Source organism: Lissotriton helveticus, chromosome 9 (assembly GCF_964261635.1).
Source record: "Lissotriton helveticus chromosome 9, aLisHel1.1, whole genome shotgun sequence".
Classification (NCBI taxonomy): domain Eukaryota; kingdom Metazoa; phylum Chordata; class Amphibia; order Caudata; family Salamandridae; genus Lissotriton; species Lissotriton helveticus.
Genome location: NC_136070.1, coordinates 701,801,153 through 701,825,955, shown reverse-complemented (window position 1 = coordinate 701,825,955; position 24,803 = coordinate 701,801,153).

Here is a 24,803-nt window from a genome sequence, read left to right as displayed (position 1 = left end):
TCTTTCATAGATAAAGTCCCTAAAAGTCAGGTTGTTTTTGACTAGTGATCTGGCGTTAATAAGGAACCCGTCCTCAGTGACTGGCAAGGGGGGCTTGGGTTTCTCAGCCCAAGAGCGCTTGTAGTGGGACGTACGAAGGGATGAGATAGGATTTCTCTCATAGCAGTGACACGAGGGAGTATTAAGGAGCAGCTCCGGGGTGAGCGTATGATGACAACTCTTAGCGAGGGGTTTTAGTGCAGTTAGCATGTGGAAATCGTAATAGTAACTAACCTGGCCGTGTATAACGGTACCAACATCCGTCCCGGCCTCCAGCGCCTCCTTAGCGCGGACGAGCGCAGACGGGCAGGACTCTGGCACGACTCCGGCACAGGTCCGGCGCGTCCGCTGATCGCGTCCGCTGCGCGGAGGCATGCTGGTCCTATTTTATGCTCCTAGCTCACCTGCCCGACTGTTTTCCTCCCAGCCCAAGATGGCCGCTCGAAATTGAACCCCTCGACCGGCCGCCTCAGTACCTAAATCGTCTGAGGGTTGGCCCGAGATGCGGGGGTTGCAGGAGTAAGAGCTCAAATCATGTGAGGGCTCAGAGGTACAAGTGCACGGCGCAATTAAAATACTAAGTAAGATTTTCGTGATTGTTTAAAATTCGTGACGAAACTAAGCCAGTTTTACAAGTTCGTGGCACAGCAGGGAAGAGTAAACAGAAAAAAGCAAAATGAGTGAGATAGCAACCTCCCGGCTTCCGCCTCAGGAGGTGGGAAAACAAGCAGCAAGGAATTAGCCCCGCCGGAAATGCCCCTTTTATGCTCCTAGCTCATCTGCCCGACTGTCTTCCTCCCAGCCCAAGATGGCCGCTCGAAATTGAACCCCTCGACCGGCCGCCTCAGTACCTAAATCGTCTGAGGGCTGGCCCGAGATGCGGGGGATACAGGAGTAAGAGCTCAAATCATGTGAGGGCTCAGAGGTACAAGTGCACGGCGCAATTAAAATACTAAGTACGTTTTTCGTGATTGTTTAAAATTCGTGACGAAACTAAGCCAGTTTTACAAGTTCGTGGCACAGCAGGGATTCACACTGGATTCTGCTATGCACGTTCCGCTCACTGTCCTTCAATTGAATGTTAGATCACTCGCCAAGCACTATCTAGAGGTATGGACACTCATCTCTGAGGAATCCCCGGATGTTCTCTTTCTGTGCGAAACCTGGCTGCGCGATGATATGATTAGTTTACCCAGTCTTACGCTGCCGGAAGGCTACCTGATTAGGTTTGTTAATAGAGACACTAGGGGCAGCGGTATAGCAGTTATTTTTAAAGAACAATACGCCTGCTCCTTTATCAAGGAAGATATTTGGGGCTGTGAAAGTGCCCGTTTTAACATAGTCATTAGCCCGCGCTTTTCGCTGTCTGGACTTTATATTTACCGACCCCCAGGACCTGCATCTAAGTTTATTGATTCTTTACTGGAGGTGGCCAGCTCCCTGGTGGTGGGTTCAGTGAATTTTACGATTTTAGGAGACTTAAATCTCCATTTTGACCAGGTTCACGACCCTACCATCAAAAGTTTCCTGGTGGATTTAGCGGCTCTACAATTAGACTCTCTAATTCAGGTCGCCACGCATTCGGCAGGGCATACATTGGACCCACTGTTCTCTAACATCCCGGAGGTTAAAACAGATGTGCCTAAACCCATGAGTTGGACTGATCACTACCTGGTCAAAGCCATTGTAGAGGTTATGGAGCCATGCAAAAGGGATGGGCTGAATCTGGTCTTTAAGAGACCATGGCATAAACTTAAAACTAATGACCTCCATACCTCCATAGGGATGTTTCCTGGTGGGGATACCTCGGACCCCGACACAGCTTACACCACCTTCCATGACTGGATCGTGAGGGGACCTGATGCCCTCATCCCGGCTAAATGGACTAAGGGGCGCAGATCCCCCTCTAACCTGTGGTATAATGACGCCCTGAGATCCATGAGGAAAGATTGCAAGAGGGCTGAGCGAACGTGGAGAAGGGACTACAAAGATGGGAACAAACTGATATACCTAGCTAAATTAAAACTCTATCATGAAGCAATTTGCTCTATGCGTGCTTCATTTTATGCGGAAGAAATTAAAGCAAGCTCTAACCCTACTAAATGTATTTTTAAATTGGTGCAGGAACTTCAAAGTAATAGAACCCCTGCTGCTAACATTACTTCCACACAGCAGTGTGAGGACCTTGCCACTTTCTTTGTAGAAAAGGTGCAAAAGATATACAGGTCATTTCCGCAGCACTCATTGGAGCTACAGGCCTCCACTAATACCAATATTGGTGGTGCTGCCCTGACTATCATACCAGAAATAACGAATGATGAGCTGGTTAAGCTCTGTAGGAAAGTCAAATCTGGTTCCCCGGCAGACCCGATGAGGCCGGCACAATTCATGGAGTCTCTGACGCTTTTTCAGGAGCCTTTGAGCTTTATACTTAACCTGTCCTTCTCTATGGCCAGTGTTCCTACTGCCTGGAAACAGGCATGGGTCACCCCTATCATTAAAAAGCCCACCCTGGATCCTTCTAAACCGGAAAACTTTAGACAGATTTCCCTGCTCCCATGGGTGGCTAAGTTTGCTGAAGCCCACGTTAACAATGTGCTGTCGCTATTTATGCACCAGAACGGCATTCTGGACCCATCTCAAAATGGGTTCAGGCCGGGCCATAGCACCGAGTCTGCCCTACTGGCCACGACCGAACATCTCCGGACGATTCTCGATGCCGGTCAGAGTGCTGCGCTGATTTTTTTAGACCTCAGCGCGGCCTTTGACACGGTATCGCATGACATTCTGCTACATCGTCTGGAGACAGTTGGAATTACCGGTCTCACCCTGGAATGGTTTTGTTCTTTTTTAAAGGACAGATACTTCAGGGTGTCGGCACCTCTGTATCTTTCTCAGTCCCATCACATCGGTCAGGGAGTCCCTCAGGGCTCTGCACTCAGCCCGTCTCTTTTTAATCTCTATGTTCAGCCGCTTGCGACAGTAGCTAAGGAGTTGGACCTCACGCTGGTATCATACGCAGATGATACTCAGCTGGTCATCACTCTTACTGAGGGGCCATCTGCATCGGCCATGAAATTTAGGGACGGGTTGACTGCAGTGGCCCAATGGATGACTGACAATTGCTTGCAGCTTAATGCAGGCAAAACAGAGGTGCTGCTTGTAGGGAAGAATACCACCCACTGGAATCAACATTGGTGGCCGTCCACCCTGGGCACCATGCCAGCACCCAAATCACTAGTCAAAAACTTGAGAGTCTGGATGGACTCCTCACTCAGCTTCCAAACCCACACCAAGAGAGTGGCAGCCACCTGTGTGGGTCTACTGAGGGGCCTTAATCCGATACTGAAGTATTTTTACTCGAAAGTACGGCAGCTCATTGTCCAAGCTACCATCCTCTCACGTCTGGACTACGCCAGTGTGCTGCTTTTGGGTGCTAACAAAGCTGAGATATCACGTCTGCAGAGAGTTCAGAACTTGGCAGCTAGGACCCTGGTAGGTCTCCCCCGTAGATGCTCTGCCAGAGCCACGATCAGAAAGCTGCACTGGCTTCCTATTGACTCCCGAATCCAGTTCAAAGCTCTCTGTATGGCATTCAAGATCCTTAAATCCAGGTGCCCAGACCTTCTATGTCCGCTTCTTACTCCATATGTGCCCCAGCGGAGTTTCCGCTCATTGGGACAACATCTAGTGACTGTACCTTGTACCAAATTATGCCGCATTGGTGGTCGCTCCTTCCGGGTACTGGGAGCCAAGCTTTGGAAATCCCTTCCGCTGGGCATCCATGGTATGGAGAATTTGTTTACTTTCCGGAAAGCCGTCATAACCCTCCTGTTTCCTCCCCCTTAGGGCTGCTCCTCCCAGCTTAGCCTGCCTCTTCGGTACTGCACATGATCTATTAGCGCTGGGACGCCCCTTTGCTGGGGCAGCTGTCGCGCTTACACAAACTTTTAACATAACATAACATAACATTGGAGTGGAGTCGGGTGGATTGGAATGAAGTCTGGCAGATTGGGGTACAGTGAAGTGGAGTGCAGTAGATTGGGGTGGAATGAGGTGGACTGGGATAGATTGGAGTGGGGTAGATTGGAGTGGATTGGAGTCGACTGGGTTAGACTGGAGCAGAGTGGGTAGAATGGAGTGGGGTAGATTGCAGTAGAGTGGAGTGGGGTAGATTGGACTGGAGTGGCGAGAGTGGGATAGAATGAGTGGAGTGAAGTAGATTGGTGTTGCGTGGGATGGAGTGGAGTGGGGAAGACTTGAGTGGACTAGATTGAAGTGTAGTGGGGTATATGGTGTAGATTGTAGTGGAGTGGGGGAGTCTGGAGTGGAGTGTATTGGATTAGGGTATATTTTAGTGGGGTGGGTAGAATGGGATAGATTGGAGTGGAGTGGGGTAGATTGGGCTAGAGTGGTGTGGGTAGATTGAGGTAGATCGATTGGAGGGGGGTAGATTGGGGTGGAGTGGGGTAGATCAGAATGTGGTGGAGTAGGTTGGAATACGGTGGATTGGGTGGGTTGGAGAGGAGTGGGCAGTTTATGTGGGTTGGAGTGGGGTGATTGGGGTAGCATGGATTGGAATGCAGTTGGGTAAATTGAAGTGAAGTGGAGTAAATTGGGGTGGGACAAATTGGAGTGGAGTGGGGTAAGTGGTGCGGTGTGGAAAGGCATGGAGTGGAGTGGCATACAGTGAAGTGGTGTGGCTTGGCGTAGAGTGTCTTAGAGTGAAGGGGAGTGGGGTGTCGTAGAGTGGAGTGGAGAGACGTGGAGTGACGGGGAATGGAGTGGCATGTTGTAAAGTGGAATTGCATGTTGTAGGGTGGAGTGGAGTGTTGTAGAATGGGGTTGTGTGGCGTAGATTGGAGGGGCATAGAATGGAGTTGAGGTTTGTAGAGTGGAATGTTTTATCAATGAAATGACCATTACATTTGCACAGACCTGCAGTTTTACTGCACACAAATGATAATGTGTGGAACTGGCATCACCTAGTGCATTGATGGGCTATAATCGTATTCAAATATCTGTTACCACCACACTTCGGAAATACAATAAAAGCGGTCAGAGTGGTAGAAAAGGAAAAGAGGGATGAGAGATAGGATGGACGGAAAGAGAGTTAGAGATATTTTTTTCCAGGGCTGCTTTGTTTTCCCAGACCAGTCCTGAAGAAGAGGCCTCGGGATAGGGACAGACGCAGGCACAGGAAGGGAGATGAAAAACAAACAGCTTGTACATAATTAGTCTTGGTCTGGAAGCGCCCGTGGGCTGGAGGCCCAACCTAAGATTAAAGTCTGAAAATCAAGCTCTGCAAAGGCAACGCCACCACAATGGATTACAGACTGTGGACAGGAAGAGGGCGCAGAGAGGGGGGAGGAGGAATGAGAGCCAGGATTTAAAGGAGGAAGCGATAAGGATGACAAAAGAGAAGGGATTCTAGTTTGTAACCTACAGTTTGCACAACCGACTTGCAGCAGACGATTTGTTAAATGGCTCACAAATGTGTTTTTAGGACTTTATACGATTTCAGGGGGAGGGGCGAGGGAGGGAGTGTGTGGTGGGGGGGGGGTTCTATATTATTTTGTATTTTTTGTTATGCATTTTGATGTCATTCACAAAAGTCGATTGCTCCCATGGTTATATATGGTTTGATTCTGCAGATGTCTCTGGTGTGCAGAGCCCTGCGATGTATGCCCATTTTGACAAATAAAATATGTTTAAAAAAAATGTGTTTTTAAATGCTATTCGGAGGATGATTTTTAAATAATTTGGTCTGAGCAAAAATGCCTAAACTGAACTCTGACCAGATGCAAAGTTTATTTTTGGGGTGTTTGTCGCCATCGAGTAGTACACAAAAATGATGGACAAGCCAACAGGCTTCCTATGGTTCCCATAGCATAGGCTCCATCTTATGAGCGCCCCAGAGTCTGCAGTTAAAAACAGATCATAGCAATGAGATCGAAAGGAGTGGAGGAGGAAGAAATTGTGAACGGCATCGATTTAGTGCGGGGTTATAACCCTGCAGAAGAATGTAAGGTGATAGAGAACTGTAGGCATTCAAAATGGAATCCTAGTCATTGATTGTATACGTACAAAGGGCACATCATGAGTTATCATATCCCTGTCCGTTTAGAGGAGTGATAGAAAACAACTTTAGATCTTAATCAGAAGGTAATGCAGTGAATAACAAAGAACACAAAAATGGGCAAGGCAAAACCAAAAGGCAGTAACGACACAAGAGAACAAGCACTGGCAAAGCCAATAGGTCTCGGAAGAGCTGCAGGCTTTGCCAATGTGTTTTAGCCATGTTGTACTTTATTGTGGCTGCTGTTCAGCATAGCTAAAAGTTAGTGATATAGAGAGGAGTGCCGCTGAGTAGAGTGGAGTGGCCCAGAGTCATGCGGAGTGGCGTAGCGTGGAGTGGAGGGTTGTGGAGAGGAGTGTTGTAAAGTGGATAGTCTTAGAATGGACTGGTTTAGTGTGTCACCGAGTGGTGTGGAGTGGAGTGGCATAGAGTGTATTAGAGGGTGGCGGAGTGGCAAAGAGTGAAGTGTCATGGAGTGGAGTGTCGTGGAGTAGAGTAGAGTAGAGTGGAGTGTTGTGGAGTAGAGTGGAATGTTGCGGTGTAGAGTGGAATAGAGTGGAGTAGAGTAAAGTGAAGGGTAGTAGAGCGGAGTAGAGTGTCGTAGAGAGCAGTGGCATAGAGTGTCATAGAGTGGGATGGCATAGAGTGGTGCAGAGTGGAGTGATGTAGAATGAAGTAACGGAGTAGAGAAGAGTACTGTGTCACAGAGGAGATTGGAGTGACGTGAAGTGACATAGAGTGGTGTAGCGTAGAGTGTTATAGACTGGAGTTTTATAGAGTTGAGTGGACTACAGTGTGGTAGAGTGGAGTATCGTAGAGTGGAGTATCATGGCGTAGAATACAGTGGAGTGGGGTGGCATACAGTGAAGTGGCACAGAGTGGAGTAAAGTGGCATAGATTAGAGTAAAGTGGCGCCGAGTGGAGTAAAGTGGTATAGAGTGGAATGGTGTGGCATAGAGTGGAGTACAGTAGAGTAGAGTGACGTAGAGTGGAGTAGAGTAAAGTGGCATAGAATGACATGGAGTGGAGTGGCATAGAGTTGCGTAGAGTGGTGTGGAATGGCATAGAGTGGCGCAGAGTATTGTGGCATAAAATAGAGTAGAGTGGCGCAGAGTAGAGTGGCATAGTGTGTTGTGGGTGGCGTAGAATGGCAAATAATTGAGGGGCATAAAGTGGAGAGGCATTAGGCGGGGTGGAGTGACTTAGAGTGGAGGGGCATAGAGTGACATAGAACATGAGGGCCATAGAGGAGAGGGGCATAGAGTGGAATAGAGTTTCCTAGATTGGAACGGCACAAAGTGGAGTAAAGGGTAGAGTAGAGTAGAGCGCAGTGGTATAGAGTGGAGTGGTGTGGCCTAGAGTTAAGTTGCATAGAATGGTGTAGTGTGGTGTAGAGTGTTGTACAGTAGGCTGAAATACAGTGGAGTAGAGTATCATAGACTGGAGTATAGTGTCGTAGAGTGGAGTGAAGTAGAGTCGAGTGTCATATAGTGGAGTGTTATAGAGTAGAGAAGAGTGTAAAGTAGAAAGAAGTGTTGTGGAGTAGAGTGAAGTGTCATGTCATGAAGTAAAGTGTCATGAAGTAAAAGTAGTATAGAGTGGAGGAGAGTGTTGTACAGTGGCTTATACTGGAGTGGAGTAGAGTGAAGTGTCATAGAGTGGAGTGTCGTAGAATGAAGCGAAAGAGAGTGAAGTGTAGCAGAAGGGCGTAGAGTGGAGTAGAGGGGGTAGAGTGGTATATAGTGGAGTGTGGAAATATGGAGCTGAGTAGGGGAAAGAAGAGTGGAGTGGTGTAGCATGGAGTTTTGTAGAGTGGAGTAAAGTGCCATGGAGTGTAGTAAAGTAGAGTGGCGTAGAGTGGCATAGAGTGTCATAAAGCGGAGTAGAGTGGTGTATAGTGGAGTTCCATGGAGTGGAGTAGCATAGTATGGAGTGTTGTAGAGTAGAGTGAAGCGTTGTGGAGTGTAGTAGAGTGGATAGGTATAGAGTTGTATAGAGGAGAATGGCGCAGAATAAACTGGCATAGAGTGGTGTAGAGTGGAGTGTCGTAAAATGGAGTAGAGTGACATAGAGTAGAGTGATGTTGAGAAGAGTGGCTTAAAGTGAACTGGCATAGGGTGAATTAGATTTGGAGTGTGGTAGAGTAGAATGAAGTGTCATGGAATAGAGTGCTGTAGAGTGAAGTGGTATTGAATAGAGTGGAGTCGCATGGAGTGGTGTAGAGGTGAGTATCATAGAGTAGAGTAGAATATCATACAGTGTCGTGGAGTAGAGTGGATTGTTGCAGAGTGGAATGTCGTGGAGTGGAGTAGAGTGGCCTAGAGTGACACAGAATGACAGAGTGGAGCAGCATGTAATAGAGTGTCATATAGTGAAGTGGTATAGAGTGGATTATAGTGGAGTATCGTAGAGTGGAGTGGAGTGGTGTAAAGTGGAGTGGTATAAAGTGGAGTGGCCTAGAGTGAAGTGAGCAGACTGACATAGAGTGGAGTACAGTGGCGCAGAGTAGAATAGAGTGGCGTAGAGTGGAGTGGCGTAAAGTAGAGTAGAGTGATATGGAGTGGAGTGGCATAGATGTTGTAGAGTGGAGGGCGTAGAGTGGCACAGAGTGGATTAGAGTGTGGTAGAGTGGAGTATTGTGGAGTGGAGTAGAGTCATAGAGTAGAGTGACCTAGATTGGTGAGGTGTAGAGTTGCAAGATGTAGAGTGAGTAGACTGATGTAGAGTGGAGTAGAGTGGTGTAAAGTGGAGAAGAATGGCATAGAGTGAAGTGGCGTAGAGTGGAGTAGAGTGACATGGAGCGGAGTGGTGTAGATGTTGTAGAGTGGATGGGCGTAGAGTGGCACAGAGTGGAATAAAGTGTGGTAGTGGAGTGACGTAGATTGGAGAGGTGTAGAGTTGGAAGATGTGAAGGGGTGTAGCGTAGTGTGGAGTAAAGTGTCATAGAGTGGAGTAAAGGGTCATAGAGTGGAGTGGCAAAGAGTGGAATGCAGTAGACTGGAGTGGAGTAGAGGGGAATGGAGTGGAGTGGCATAGCATGGAGTGTCATGGAGTAGAGTAAAGTGGCATAGAGTGTAGTAGAGTGGAGTGGCACAGAATGGCAATGAGAGTCCTAGAGTAGCATAGAGTGGCATAGCGTAGAGTGGAGTGGCATAGATTTTAGTACAGTAGCCTACAGCGAAGTGGTGTAGAGTGGCATAGAGTGGAGTGGCATAGAATGGCAGTGAGTGAAGTGAATGAAGTGGCATACAGTGGAGTACAGTGTCATAGAGTGCCATGGAGTGGAACAGAGTGGAGTGTCGTAGAGTGAAATGTTCCAGAGTGAAGTGTCATAGAGTGGATTAGAGTGGCATAGAGTGGGTAGAATGGATAGGTGTGGAGTAGAGTGTCATAGAGTGTAGTGGAGTAGAGTGTCGTAGATTGGAGTATCATAAAGTGGAGTAGAGTTGAGTGTCATACAGTGGAATGATGTGGAGTGGAGTGGCATAGAATGGAGTGGAGTAGACTGGCATAGAATGGAATAGAGCAATGTAGGGCTCAATTTAGAGGAGTAGAGTAGAGTGGCATAGAGTGGGGTAGAGTGGTGTAGAGTAATGTGGCGTAGAGTGGAGAGGTGTGGAGTGGTGGAGAGTGTAATGGAGTAGAGTGGTATAGAGTGGAGTGGTGTAGACTATGGTTGAGTGGAGGGGCATAGAGTGGAGTAGCGTGGCATAGAGTGGAGTGGCGTAGCGTGGAGTATGCATGGTGTAGTGGAGCACTGCCATTACATACAACACATTTTCAATTGAAATGACCATTACATTTGCAGAGACATTGTGTTTTACTGTGTAAGTATATAGCACATAAACAATAATGTGTGGAAACGTCATTGTCCAGTGTGTTGATTTGTTTTGATCTTTTTAAATATTTCTTCCACCACACTTCAAAATTACAAAAATATTTGCTTAATTTGTGCTTTTCCATTCTGCTATATTCTAAAAGATATGCACCGTTTTATTTACAGACAGGTAAATGTTATTATGTGCCAGAAAAAAAGCCAAGATTGTCACATAAATCCTTTCACTTGAAGTCAGAGAAAGAAAAGTAAGCACCAGAGGCTGCCTTGGAAGACAGAACCTAACATTTGACCTCTGTCTTTGAATGCAAAGCAAATGTGATAGAACAAGATTTAAAGGCCTCTTTACAAAAAGTGAGCACTGGTGGAAGATTACAGTAAATAGGCTATGCTCCACAGGAGGGGCAAACTCAAGCCAGACTGCCAAAATCAAATAATGCCAGCAAACAAAGCAGGCAAATGTGAGTTGAAAAACACTAAACCATGGTAAACAATGGGTGGAAAACATTCCTAGGGAAGCTTTCAGAATGTCTCCAAGATGCTGTTAGCAAACCAGACAGCTGCGCTGTCTGGTAGGTCTCAACCTAAAAATGCACCATTGTACCTGATGGTTCGGTGCATATGGTTGTTTCGCTGGCGGTGCAGTGAATCTCCTCTAGTAAAATAATCCCTGCCTGAGTGCGAAGTTTAGGAGTTCTTTAGATGGGTTCCTCCAGACCAGCTCTGATTGGCGTGCTGTGTTGATGCTTTTTCCCGTCCAAAACAGGTCCCCCCAGATAGGAGGAATCAATACAAGCTAATCAGGCACTCTCATTGCTTGTTTATTTTGTCATATTGCTCTCAAAATATTGTTGGGGAAACTACCAGGTGTTCAGTAACCTAAAAAAAATTGCCTAAATGCAAAAAAAAGACTTTGTCTCAAAATACACACCTTGCCACAGTACTCCCTGGCACTTCAAGAAGCTAACTTGTGTTTGGATGTGCTCCTTGTGAAAGGATATACTGTCATCATTCACAGTGAAGTTAGCCAGAGGCTGAAATGGGCTGTATGTTGTAGTTGGTGAAGCAATAATGTGAATGACATGATAACAAACCAATGGAAGTACATAAATGTTACATATATGGCTGGTGAGCCATCAGTCAGCCATAAATTGGTAGCATGGCAGACCCGCAGACTCATCATCATTCTTCCCCAAAGCGAGGGTCTCTCTTGAGGGATGTATGACGTTACAACGCGGTCTTTACACCGCACTACCATTACAACGCTGGTTTTACAACGCAAGTCGTTACCACGACTTGCGCTGTACGGTGCTGGACTTAGGAATAGTAAGATTTACTATTCGAACACCAGCCTACGTACAGTAGGGAAGGTGTTGGAATAGTAAATCTACTAATCCTTAGCCTAGAGCGCCCTCCAGCGCAAGTCGTGGTAACAACTTGCGTTGTAAAAGCAGCGTTGTAATGGTAGTGCGGTGTAAAGACCGCGTAGTAAAGGATGTTCCCCGTCTTGGGTGACCAAAAACACTAATATTTCAAACACACAGGTAGCTTTTGTCCAATGTGAAGGGAAATATTTGTGGATATTTTTGTCTGGGGTCATCATGACATGGACAGAAACAACCCCAGCTGGAATGTATGCCCTTGTAGGAGCAGGACCCATGCCTCTTTCCTTGGAATTGGCTGCCAGATTGCAACCACTATTAAATCCCATACCAGAGGTAGCATAAACTCCAAGGAGGCACCTCCAACCCAAACCAAAACCATCAAATTCTTCATCTGATTTTTTCATCTGGCATTCTTCCGACCCCCAAGACGCAGCAGGTAAGCATGGAAAGGCTCCACACGTAAATGTGAAATTGTATCATGGCATGTGAGGCTGGACGGGGGCACGTTTGTACCAGGGCACATCAACAGACCCTGTGATGGAATATAAGGCTTCACCTGATACATGAAGGCTTTAACTGGGAACGTGCAGTTGACATCACCATCAGAGGCATCAACTTGGCATATAAATGGCTCTACCTGAGCATGATTGCTGTGCCTGAGAATATGATGGCTGTACCTGGGCACAGGAGGCTTCAACTGGCATCTAATGGCTGTACTTGAGGACATGAAGGCTGAACCTCAGTACACGAGACTGGATTTTTCCTGTGAGATCAGCTCCTGACTGCCACTTTTTGACAGTCAATAAGTGGGAGTAAGCAGTACAATAACTCGTTGAATTGTTTACTCAACACTAATGGGCTGTCAGACCCTGCTGCTTATGAGTGGCATGGCCCTTCAACATTGATGCAGAGAAGGCCTATTGTGCACATGTGGGATTCACATAGGGTACCACTTAGGCCAGCCAACCTGAGCCCCAAAGCAGTGCTTCACTCCCAGCCTTCTTCTAGCGGCTGTGGGGATTGACCAAAGCAGGAGACGCGGTTATGCTCCCTGCAGTGCCAAACGGTGGAGTCTGGAAGCTACTCTCTTCTTTATCCTTCCCTATGCTTTGGTCTCAGACTCCCCTTAGTGGTTTAAAACAAAAATAATGGGCCCCAATGCACAGAACGTGAAGGGGGCCTGAGTCTCCCAAATCTCATAGACATTCATTGACATTGGCATGATTGGGGTGCCCAGAAGGACTGTGGTGCCTGAAGGGGTAGGACACCACCTGCACTCCAGGGGCTGCGGGGGCTTGTGTGATGCCCCTACCTTCCCCCTGCATACAAGGTGGGGATGTTTTAAAACTCCAGGCGTGTCAGCCTCTATCCTCTTCAAAGCCTGCTTCCGCTCCCTGCTCCACCCAGTAGGCTTGCCCACTCTGTGCATGTGCTCGGTCTACACCCTCCCCAGGCCAGGCAGCTCACAGTGGCACGGCTAAACCTTTTGCCGACCCCGTGGCATCCCATGTGTTTGCTGCACAGTGGCGGCTGCATGAAGGAGCGGGTTGTGTTACCAATTCCAGCGTTTGCTGCCTCGCGACAGCCACAGATAAGAGCGGGGTTGCTGGATATTCCTGCGTCGGCCACAGGTGAGGGGGGAAAGGCCGCCGCCCCAAAACTCATGCTAACCGGGACAGACCGCATCCCCCTTTCCTACGCCATTGCTTTCCCATGGCCGGCAGCTCCCTCAGGGTGAAAAAGCTTGGCCTCCAGGCCTAATCATGGCACTCAAGTATCTTGCCACCGTGGTGCCCAGCCTGCAGACTATTCATGGCCCACACCTCGCTCCTCTCACCACCGGCCTCTGCTGAGATGTGAGTCACAGACCCAAAGACCACGTGGATCACTGAATTCGGGAGGTGAGCAATGGAGAGGAGGAGGGTGGACAGCAGCCATGTTGCAATAGTTCTGCTTGTGTCTATGAGTGAGCATGTCTATGCATACATGCCAACAATTGCCAATAAACAAAAGGGATATTTTGAAAATTGGGACATTTATTTTCCAAATTAAATTGAGGACCAGTACACTTTAAGCAGGAACAATCTAAAATAAAGCCTTTTTGTGTTTTAAAAATCAGGAGTCTCCTGCATAAATCAGGATTGTTGGTGTGTTCTGTATTTGCATGTGTGAGAATGAATAAGCGGGTGCGCATGTGTTTGCTAGTTTATAGATGCAACAAGCTGCATGTATTTAACAGGGGCCATGCATTACAAACGGTGACATACTGGGGCCTGGTGGCTAGTATTTAGGCCACACCACTTTCAGCTGACACTATCCTACTAGACTTGCATTGTCTATGAAGCTGGATGACCTTATAAAAATCGATCTACAGATGCTTAGTTCTGAATCACCCATTTCCCAAACATGAACAACATTACATGCTGGAAAGCCCAAGGGTCTGCTTTATTGTTCGCTCTTCAACTGGTACATGGCACTGCTTGTCCACATCCCTGACACTCAGAAGGCTGGTCATGGGTGTCACTCAGATCTGTCTGAAAACAGAAAACTGATCCACGCATACATAGCCCTGCACAGCAAAGTTCCAGCATACATCAACAGCCGCATAACCTTCCAACAACCATCCAGAAACCTCTGTTCCACTTCCCTCTCCATTGCAGACACCCCTCGGATCCGTCGAACCAACAGTGGAGGATGCTCCTTCTCGTACCTGGCAGTCAAGGCTTGGAACAACTTCTCCTTGCACCTCAGGACCACACCGTCACTCAAACAATTCAGAAGAGAGCTAAAGACCTGGTCATTTGAATAAACAACCCCAACACAGCGACTGCAGATCCAGCGCCTCGAGGCCCTTATGGGTGAATTGCCGCGCTCTACGAAAATATTTTATTGATTGATGGATTGAAAAATAAAACGGAGAACCCTCAGAATATGGCACACTGCTTGTCACATCATTAGACTTTTCAAAAGCGACTTTGCGTAAATGGTTTCAAAATTTGACATTTTGTTCATTGGACTAAAAAAAAATCCAACACTATCTTTCACATCTCATGGTTTCTCCTTCTCCCATGGCAAACGTCTGTACCCCCGAAGTTCTCTTTGACAATGAACTAACCTTCATTCCCCAAATAAATGCTGGCCCTAAATCAGCACAACATTACTACTGATGGTTGCTAAGCAGAGTCATTCCTCTCGTTCACCACTCTCAGAAAATCTCCTTAGTCCTGGCCTTAGATTGTTGGCATTGTCGTTCTTTTATTTCTAGCTCCCTCCTTTCAACTCCTCATTTCTAATGCTAAGAGACTGCCTTACAGTGGTATGAAGCATTTTACAAAACCCCAACGTAACATAAAAAAATAAAATAAATCAGGCACTAGAATCTACATGATATTTTTCAACTTAGAGTCAGCTAACTCCCTGCATAATTTTAAACATCAAGTGTGTTTCTTCTTGTAACTCCCCTGAAGCAATCAGAGTCCAGACCGGTCCCAGGATGCTTGTTTCTGGTCCAGGGAAGTCCAGGCTTGGCAGTTTGTGCTGGACTGTTCCCATGAGGCACAGGGTCAAGACTGATTTGCGTGTGGTCTGGTCTGAACTGGGGTGGCAAAGTGAGCTAAAGAATGATGATGGATTCAACCCAGATCTGTGACTGGGGATGAGTGTCTGAAAAGTTTCAGTGCTCCGTCCATCATCTCCTTGTGTTTCCATGGTTGTGGCCCACAATATAGCAGGATTTATTTTTCTGTAAATATTACTTTTTTGATGGGCAGTAGAATTTGGAAGTAAGGTGAATTCCTCAAGCTGTTAACATAATGTTAAGATAATCATCTCTGCAAACCGTTTCCGGTTCACAAATATCACTGCCAAATCAGCTTCACTGTTTTATGAAGTTACCACGCTCACAGCAAGTGCAATCAACCCCTGACCAAACAACAAAAAGCAGACTCCTAGCAAGGCTGCTGTCATTTGTTGGCAACATAGTACTCTCAATGCAAGTGAAATCTCCCCTTCTTTAAACAAATAGCAAACCATTGTATAACATATAAAATAACAAAAGCAATTAGTGACATTTTTGCAGTCCAAAGCGAGACCTAAAAAGTAATGACTTCCTCAATGCTTTTTCTTCCTCATTTTTCTTCATTTTCTTTGTTACTCTCACTTTATTTATGTCAAAGTCTTCCATAGCCGTAGAGCCCGCCATAGGGCGCTCTACTGGCCGTTATAGGCCCGCTCCAGCGTTAAAGGCCAGAGCCGAAGGCGAGGGCCTTTAACAAGGAAGCAGGCCTTTAATGGCTTGCAGGGCTGTTACTGAGAGCTCTGAGGCTATTTGAACATTCTTCCCCTGAAGGCCAAAATGTTCTAATTTGTAAAACAAAGGCCTCACGAAGCCCAAGGGGGTTGCAATCCCTCGGGCTCCGCGAGGCCTTTGTTCACAGCAATAGCTGTGAATAAACATTGGAATATTGATGCTCTGGGCTTCTACCAGCCATTAGAAGCCCAGAGCTCTTCATTGTCTTCAATGTAGCGCTCAACATTCCAATGTTCTAATTGAAAATAGATCACAGGGCCGCAAAAATGAGCACAGGTGATTACCACCCACATATTTTAAGCACAGGCCTGCCCTTACATTCCATTCAGGGCAACTGGAATTATGTAATAGCGCAGCCACAGCGATTTTTGCATAATTGTAGATTTGCCACATTTACCACATAATCCATAATTGGCCACATAATCTACATATTTTAACAAAAACAAAAATGCTGTTTCTACTTCAAACAATTTAAAGCTTAGTAAAAATGCAGCGACACATGTTGCTGCGCAAAGGAAGGCCCTTTGCAAAGGTTGACTGGTCACCTTTCTGTAGTTTATTGCTATGTTTGGGTGTTAAACGGGTACTATTGAGCTACAACTAATGCCCAGAGAGTGTTAAGCTTAAAAATGACAAAATAATGTAGTAATACTATCACAAAATGTGCCGCATAATTTGCCTTTTCTTGCCACTTAATATTCTCAACCCTGCCCCATAATATTTTCCTCCCTTGTCGCCTAACTCCAGTGGCCCTGATTATACTTGATGCATCAAGGCAGGAAGCCTAGAGCTTTCGAATTTTAAGCCATCCACTAGGAAGCCTTACTGGGGAAGATGCCGCCGACGGAGTAGCTTTGTCACATTCTTTCTTTCAACATCCCACCAGTTGGAGAAATCAGCATAATCGTTGTGGTCAAGGGTAGGAGTTGGCCTGTAGTTGGTTTGTTTAACTAGACACCTGAAAAAACACCAAACCCTCTAGCACTGGCAAATTTCCTCAAAGCGGGATTGAAAGGGAGTGAAACTAAACCCGGGAGAGTAACAAACATTAATGAAAATCTGCATTAAAATCATGCGAGGGCAAGTGACTGGCGAATGTCTGCAAACAGCCTGCACTGATTCAGAGGTTTACAATGCCGGATACATATATACTTTCAATATGTTACGGAGACAGCAGATCTGCCAATCTAACGCATACTTTGGCTTTCTGAAAAGAGCGAAAACGTTAGACAGGTCCTCCAAAGCTTGCAACATGGTACTATACCACCTAAAGCCAGTGGACTATCAGGGTGAACAGACAAGAAACAATGTGTATGAAAAGAAATGACAGTGGTGACCCAAACAGGACAAGGTCTTAGATTCTGTCATGCCATCGAGGTGTTATTGTCAATTAATATAAAGTACATCACCTCTGTTTCCTTCAGTTCTTGCCTTTTTTAACACCCTTGTCTAATTGGTTTGAGTGAACGTTTCAAGTGTAGCAGGTAACAAAAGTGGGATGGGCCTAGCAGGAAAGTCCTGGTAGAGTCTTGGTCAGGTTTACAGGAACCTATTTCTTCATAACTTCCCTCCAGCTTCACTCAACACACCTGCACGCGCAAGTCATTTGTGGGTCATACCTGAGGTCGACGATAGCATCAAGTCAAGAGGTGCTCCTGTCCAAATTTGATGCTCTTCCGTGCTGCGAGCATCCAATTCCTCTCCCATTACATCCTGAAACATGTCTACAGATTCCAAATAACTCTTTGTCATCTGTAACAGCATGTTGAAGTCCTGGACTTTCCTAGCCGAATGCATTCAGTGAGTTGTAGACTTGCTTCATGTCTTCTAAATCAATTGAAGTAACATATTGGAAAGCAATTTATTATTCAATTGTGAATAGAAAATCCAGAACTGGAACAATTTGTACCTGATGGCAGGGAGCCATCTGGTAACCTTATTCATGGTTGGAAGAGCCCGTGGCAAAGGTCTTCTCTCTGCAAGGTGGCCCAGGGCGCCAATATGCTGTGGGGCGTCCTGAGCTCTGTTATTTAAGATTGTGCCAATAGCAGCATCCTTCTCATCTTGCTCCGGCCTTGTCCTTGTTCCTGCCTATTCCTTTCTGTGTGCGTAGCAAGTTTTAAGTGATTTCAGCCATTGTTATACAGCGGGTGATCTTTTTTGTTTTTAATACCCCCTTCCTTGCCTCCTTTCACTCTCTGACCCCTGCTAACACACTGCAGTAAAACCATAATCTGCGTGAAGCAGCTAACCTAAGTGATTTAGGTGAGCTGGAGGTGTCCGTGGATGTTTATGTTGAGGGGCCTGTCCCTGCTCCTCCAGGTACTGACCAGTGAACACAAAAGGGACACACATCACCAAAACCATCATCTGCGTGAGGCAGCTAAGCTATCAGTGATTTAGGTGCACTGGGGCAGACCACAGATGTTTATGTTCAGGGGCCTGTCCCTGCTTCTCCAAGTACTGACCAGTGAACACAAAAGGGACACACATCACCAAAACCATCATCTGCGTGAGACAGCTAAGTTATGTGATTTAGGTGGACTGGGACAGATGTTTGTGTTGGTTTGCAGCCATTATCCCGCATTTTTTATCCCGCGGACTTTCAGTCCGCATACAATTATCCCGCAAGGTCATTGACCTCGCATACCATTATCCAGCATTTTTTCAAAACGCATGTGCTTTATCACGCATGCCTTTACAACGAATTACGTTTTAAAGGCATGTATGGTAAATGCATTTGCGTTTTGAAAACCACGATGACGAGAGAGGTAAGAGGGTTTGGGTTAATTTTTTCGTGGGTTAGTGATTGTGTAGTGTAGTGTTGTGTAGTGTAGTGATGTGTTAGTGTAGTGTAGAGTTGTGGTGGTTGTTTAGTGTAGGGTTGTGCTGGGGGAAGTGTTATAGGGTTTAGGGTAGTGTTGTAGTGTTTGAGTAGTGTAGGATCATGCTGGGGGTAGTGTTTTAGGGTTTAGGGTAGTGTTGTAGTGTTTGTGTAGTGTAGGGTCATGCTGGGGGTAGTGTTTTAGGGTTTAGGGTAGTGTTGTAGTGTTTGCGTAATGTAGGGTCATGCTTGAGGTAGTGTTTTAAGGTTTAGGGTAGTGTTGTAGTGTTTGCGTAGTGTAGGGTTATGCTGGTGGTAGTGTTTTAGGGTTTAGGGTAGTGTTGTAGTGTTTGAGCAGTGTAGGGTCATGCTGGGGGTAGTGTTTTAGGGTTTAGGGTAGTGTTGTAGTGTTTGTGTAGTGTAGGGTCATGCTGGGGGTAGTGATTTAGGGCTTAGGGTAGTGTTGTAGTGTTTGAGTAGAGTAAGGTTATGCTGGTGGTAGTGTTTTAGAGTTTAGGGTAGTGTTGTAGTGTTTGCGTAGTGTAGGGTCATGCGGGGGGTAGTGTTTTAGGGTTTAGGGTAGTGTTGTAGTGTTTGTGTAGTGTAGGGTCATGCTTGAGGTAGTGTTTTAGGGTTTAGGGTAGTGTTGTAGTGTTTGCGTAGTGTAGGGTCATGCTGGTGGTAGTGTTTTAGGGTTTAGGGTAGTGTTGTAGTGTTTGCTTAGTGTAGGGTCATGCTGGGGGTAGCGTTTTAGGGTTTAGGGTAGTGTTGTAGTGTTTGCGTAGTGTAGAGTCATGCTGGGGGTAGTGTTTTAGGGTTTAGGGTAGTGTTGTAGTGTTTGTGTAGTGTAGGGTCATGCTGGGGGTAGTGTTTTAGGGTAGTGTTGTAGTGTTTGTGTAGTGTAGGGTCATGCTGGGGGTAGTGTTTTAGGGCTTAGGGTAGTGTTGTAGTGTTTGAGTAGAGTAAGGTTATGCTGGTGGTAGTGTTTTAGAGTTTAGGGTAGTGTTGTAGTGTTTGGGTAATGTAGGGTCATGCTGGGGGTAGTGTTTTAGGGTTTAGGGTAGTGTTGTAGTGTTTGCGTAGTGTAGGGTCATGCGGGGGGTAGTGTTTTAGGGTTTAGGGTAGTGTTGTAGTGTTTGTGTAGTGTAGGGTCATGCTTGAGGTAGTGTTTTAGGGTTTAGGGTAGTGTTGTAGTGTTTGCGTAGTGTAGGGTCATGCTGGTGGTAGTGTTTTAGGGTTTAGGGTAGTGTTGTAGTGTTTGCTTAGTGTAGGGTCATGCTGGGGGTAGCGTTTTAGGGTTTAGGGTAGTGTTGTAGTGTTTGCGTAGTGTAGAGTCATGCTGGGGGTAGTGTTTTAGGGTTTAGGGTAGTGTTGTAGTGTTTGCGTAGTGTAGGGTCATGCTGGGGGTAGTGTTTTAGGGTTTAGGGTAGTGTTGTAGTATTTGTGTAGTGTAGGGTCATGCTGGGGGTAGTGTTTTAGGGTTTAGGGGGTGTAGTGGTTTAGTGTAGTATTGTAGTGTTTGTGTAGGGTCATGCTGGGGGTAGTGTTTTAGGGTTTAGGGTAGTGTTGCAGTGTTTGTGTAGTGTAGGGTCATGCTGGGGGTAGTGTTTTAGGGTTTAGGGTAGTGTTGTAGTGTTTGCGTAGTGTAGGGTCATGCTGGGGGTAGTGTTTTAGGGTTTAGGGTAGTGTTGTAGTGTTTGCGTAGTGTAGGGTCATGCTGGGGGTAGTGTTTTAGGGTTTAGGGTAGTGTTGTAGTGTTTGCGTAGTGTAGGGTCATGCTGGGGGTAGTGTTTTAGGGTTTAGGGTAGTGTTGTAGTGTTTGCGTAGTGTAGGGTCATGCTGGGGGTAGTGTTTTAGGGTTTAGGGTAGTGTTGTAGTATTTGTGTAGTGTAGGGTCAGGCTGGGGGTAGTGTTTTAGGGTTTAGGGGGTGTAGTGGTTTAGTGTAGTATTGTAGTGTTTGTGTAGGGTCATGCTGGGGGTAGTGTATTAAGGTACTGTTGTAGTGTTTGTGTAGGGAAGTAAAGTGCTTTATGGTAGTGTTGGGGGGTCGTGCTGGGTAGTGTAAATGTAGAAAAAGGACTGTGTGTCAAGGGTGGGTGGTGCAGGGGTACTACATTAGAGTGTAGGGTAGTGTAGGGTAGGGTAGTGTGGGTAGTGTACTTTTACTTACCGTAACAACTTTTACAACGAGTATACCTTTAACATGCATGCGTGCTAAAGGCATATTCGTTCTAAAAGTTTTCGTTTTTTTAATTTGCGGCCTAATAGTGCATGCAGGATTATTTTTGCGGACTGATGGTATGCGGGATAACGTCATATATTCGTTTGTGTTCAGGGGCCTGTCCCTGCTTCTCCAAGTACTGACCAGTGAACACAAAAGGGACACACATCACCAAAACCATCATCTGCGTGAGGCAGCTAAGCTATCAGTGATTTAGGTGCACTGGGGCAGATGGCAGATGTTTGTGTTCAGGGACTTGTCCCTGCTTCTCCAAGTACTGACCAGTGAACACAAAAGAGACACACATCACCAAAACCATCATCTGCGTGAGGCAGCTAAGCTATCAGTGATTTAGGTGAGCTGGAGGTGTCCGTGGATGTTTATGTTGAGGGGCCTGTCCCTGCTTCTCCAAGTACTGACCAGTGAGCACAAAAGGGACACACATCACCAAAACCATCATCTGCGTGAGGCAGCTAAGCTATCAGTGATTTAGGTGCACTGGGGCAGACCACAGATGTTTATAATCAGGGGCCTGTCCCTGCTTCTCCAAGTACTGACCAGTGAACACAAAAGGGACACACATCACCAAAACCATCATCTGCGTGAGGCAGCTAAGCTATGAGTGATTTAGGTGCACTGGGGCAGACCGCAGATGTTTATGTTCAGGGGCCTGTCCCTGCTCCTCCAGGTACTGACCAGTTAACACAAAAGGGACACACATCACCACAACCATCATCTGCGTGATGCAGCTAAGCTATCAGTGATTTAGGTGCACTGGGGCAGGGACTTGTCCCTGCTTCTCCAAGTACTGACCAGTGAACACAAAAGGGACACACATCACCAAAACCATCATCTGCGTGAGGCAGCTAAGCTATGAGTGATTTAGGTGCACTGGGGCAGACCGCAGATGTTTATGTTCAGGGGCCTGTCCCTGCTCCTCCAGGTACTGACCAGTTAACACAAAAGGGACACACATCACCACAACCATCATCTGCGTGATGCAGCTAAGCTATCAGTGATTTAGGTGCACTGGGGCAGGGACTTGTCCCTGCTTCTCCAAGTACTGACCAGTGAACACAAAAGGGACACACATCACCAAAACCATCATCTGCGTGAGGCAGCTAAGCTATGAGTGATTTAGGTGCACTGGGGCAGACCGCAGATGTTTATGTTCAGGGGCCTGTCCCTGCTCCTCCAGGTACTGACCAGTTAACACAAAAGGGACACACATCACCACAACCATCATCTGCGTGATGCAGCTAAGCTATCAGTGATTTAGGTGCACTGGGGCAGGGACTTGTCCCTGCTTCTCCAAGTACTGACCAGTGAACACAAAAGGGACACACATCACCAAAACCATCATCTGCGTGAGGCAGCTAAGCTATCAGTGATTTAGGTGCACTGGGGCAGACCGCAGATGTTTGTGTTCGGGGGCCTGTCCCTGCTTCTCCAAGTACTGACCAGTGAACACAAAAGAGACACACATCACCAAAACCATCATCTGCGTGAGGCAACTAAGCTATCAGTGATTTAGGTGTGCTGGGGGTGTCCACTGATGTTTGTGTTCAGGGGCCTGTCCCTGCTTCTCCAAGTACTGACCAGTGAGCACAAAAGGGACACACATCACCAAAACCATCATCTGCGTGAGGCAGCTAAGCTATGAGTGATTTAGGTGCACTGGGGCAGACCACAGATGTTTATTTTCAGGGGCCTGTCCCTGCTTCTCCAAGTACTGACCAGTGAACACAAAAGAGACACACATCACCAAAACCATCATCTGCGTGAGGCAGCTAAGCTATCAGTGATTTAGGTGCACTGGGGCAGACGGCAGATGTGTGTGTTCAAGGACATGTCCCTGCTTCTCCAAGTACTGACCAGTGAACACAAAAGGGACATACATCACCGAAACCATCATCTGCGTGAGGCAGCTAAGCTATCAGTGATTTAGGTGCACTGGGGCAGACCGCAGATGTTTATGTTCATGGGCCTGTCCCTGCTTCTCCAAGTACTGACCAGTGAACACAAAAGGGACACACATCACCAAAACCATCATCTGCGTGAGGCAGCTAAGCTATCAGTGATTTAGGTGCACTGGGGCAGACGGCAGATGTTTGTGTTCGGGGACTTGTCCCTGCTTCTCCAAGTACTGACCAGTGAACACAAAAGGGACACACATCACCAAAACCATCATCTGCGTGAGGCAGCTAAGCTAACAGTGATTTAGGTGTGCTGGGGGTGTCCACTGGTGTTTGTGTTCAGGGGCCTGTCCCTGCTTCTCCAAGTACTGACCAGTGAACACAAAAGAGACACACATCACCAAAACCATCATCTGCGTGAGGCAGCTAAGCTATCAGTGATTTAGGTGTGCTGGGGGTGTCCACTGGTGTTTGTGTTCAGGGGCCTGTCCCTGCTTCTCCAAGTACTGACCAGTGAGCACAAAAGGGACACACATCACCAAAACCATCATCTGCGCGAGGCAGCTAAGCTATGAGTGATTTAGGTGCACTGGGACAGACCACAGATGTTTATGTTCAGGGGCCTGTCCCTGCTTCTCCAGGTACTGACCAGTGAACACAAAAGAGACACACATCACCAAAACCAACATCTGCGTGAGGCAGCTAAGCTATCAGTGATTTAGGTGCACTGGGGCAGATGGCAGATGTTTGTGTTCAGGGGCCTGTCCCTGCTCCTCCAGGTACTGACCAGTGAACACAAAAGGGACACACGTCACCACAACCATCATCTGCGTGATGCTGCTAAGCTATCAGTGATTTAGGTGCACTGGGACAGACCACAGATGTTTATGTTATGGGGCCTGTCCCTGCTTCTCCAGGTACTGACCAGTGAACACAAAAGAGACACACATCACCAAAACCAACATCTGCGTGAGGCAGCTAAGCTATCAGTGATTTAGGTGCACTGGGGCAGATGGCAGATGTTTGTGTTCAGGGGCCTGTCCCTGCTCCTCCAGGTACTGACCAGTGAACACAAAAGGGACACACGTCACCACAACCATCATCTGCGTGATGCTGCTAAGCTATCAGTGATTTAGGTGCACTGGGGCAGACGGCAGATGTGTGTGTTCAGGGGCCTGTCCCTGCTCCTCCAGGTACTGACCAGTGAACACAAAAGGGACACACATCACCAAAACCATCATCTGCGCGAGGCAGCTAAGCTATCAGTGATTTAGGTGCACTGGAGCAGACCGCAGATGTTTATGTTCAGGGGCCTGTCCCTGCTCCTCCAGGTACTGACCAGTAAACACAAAAGGGACACACATCACCACAACCATCATCTGCGTGATGCAGCTATGCTATCGATGATTTAGGTGCACTGGGGCAGACCGCAGATGTTTGTGTTCAGGGACTTGTCCCTGCTTCTCCAAGTACTGACCAGTGAACACAAAAGGGACATACATCACCAAAACCATCATCTGCGTGAGGCAGCTAAGCTATCAGTGATTTAGGTGTGCTGGGGGTGTCCACTGATGTTTGTGTTCAGGGGCCTGTCCCTGCTCCTCCAGGTACTGACCAGTGAACACAAAAGGGACACACATCACCAAAACCATCATCTGCGTGAGGCAGCTAAGCTAACAGTGATTTAGGTGCACTGGAGCAGACCGCAGATGTTTATGTTCAGGGGCCTGTCCCTGCTCCTCCAGGTACTGACCAGTGAACACAAAAGGGACACACATCACCAAAACCATCTTTTGCGCAAAGCAGCTAAGTTAAGTGATTTAGTTGCACTGGGGAGACCGCAGATGTTTGTGTTCAGTGGCCTGTCCCTGCTGCTCCAGCTACTGACCAGTGAACACAAAAGGGCCCCCCTGCTGCCTCATTTAATTCACTCCCATCAGCAAGGGCGACACATTTCTGTCCGCCCAGGGCGCTATCTTAGCACAGGCCAGCTCTGCCGGCAACAATGCGATCAGTAAATTCTGTTAAAAGGTTGTGTTCTCGTCTATTAAAAAGTAAACATGTTTCCAGACAAAAGCAAGACTCCACAGTGACATCATTGATGAAAATAATGAATAAATATTAGGATGATATAGCTATGAGAAGGTGCATTAAGTTTTGTATGTGACTATTGGTTTGATAGGCAGGTTCTGTT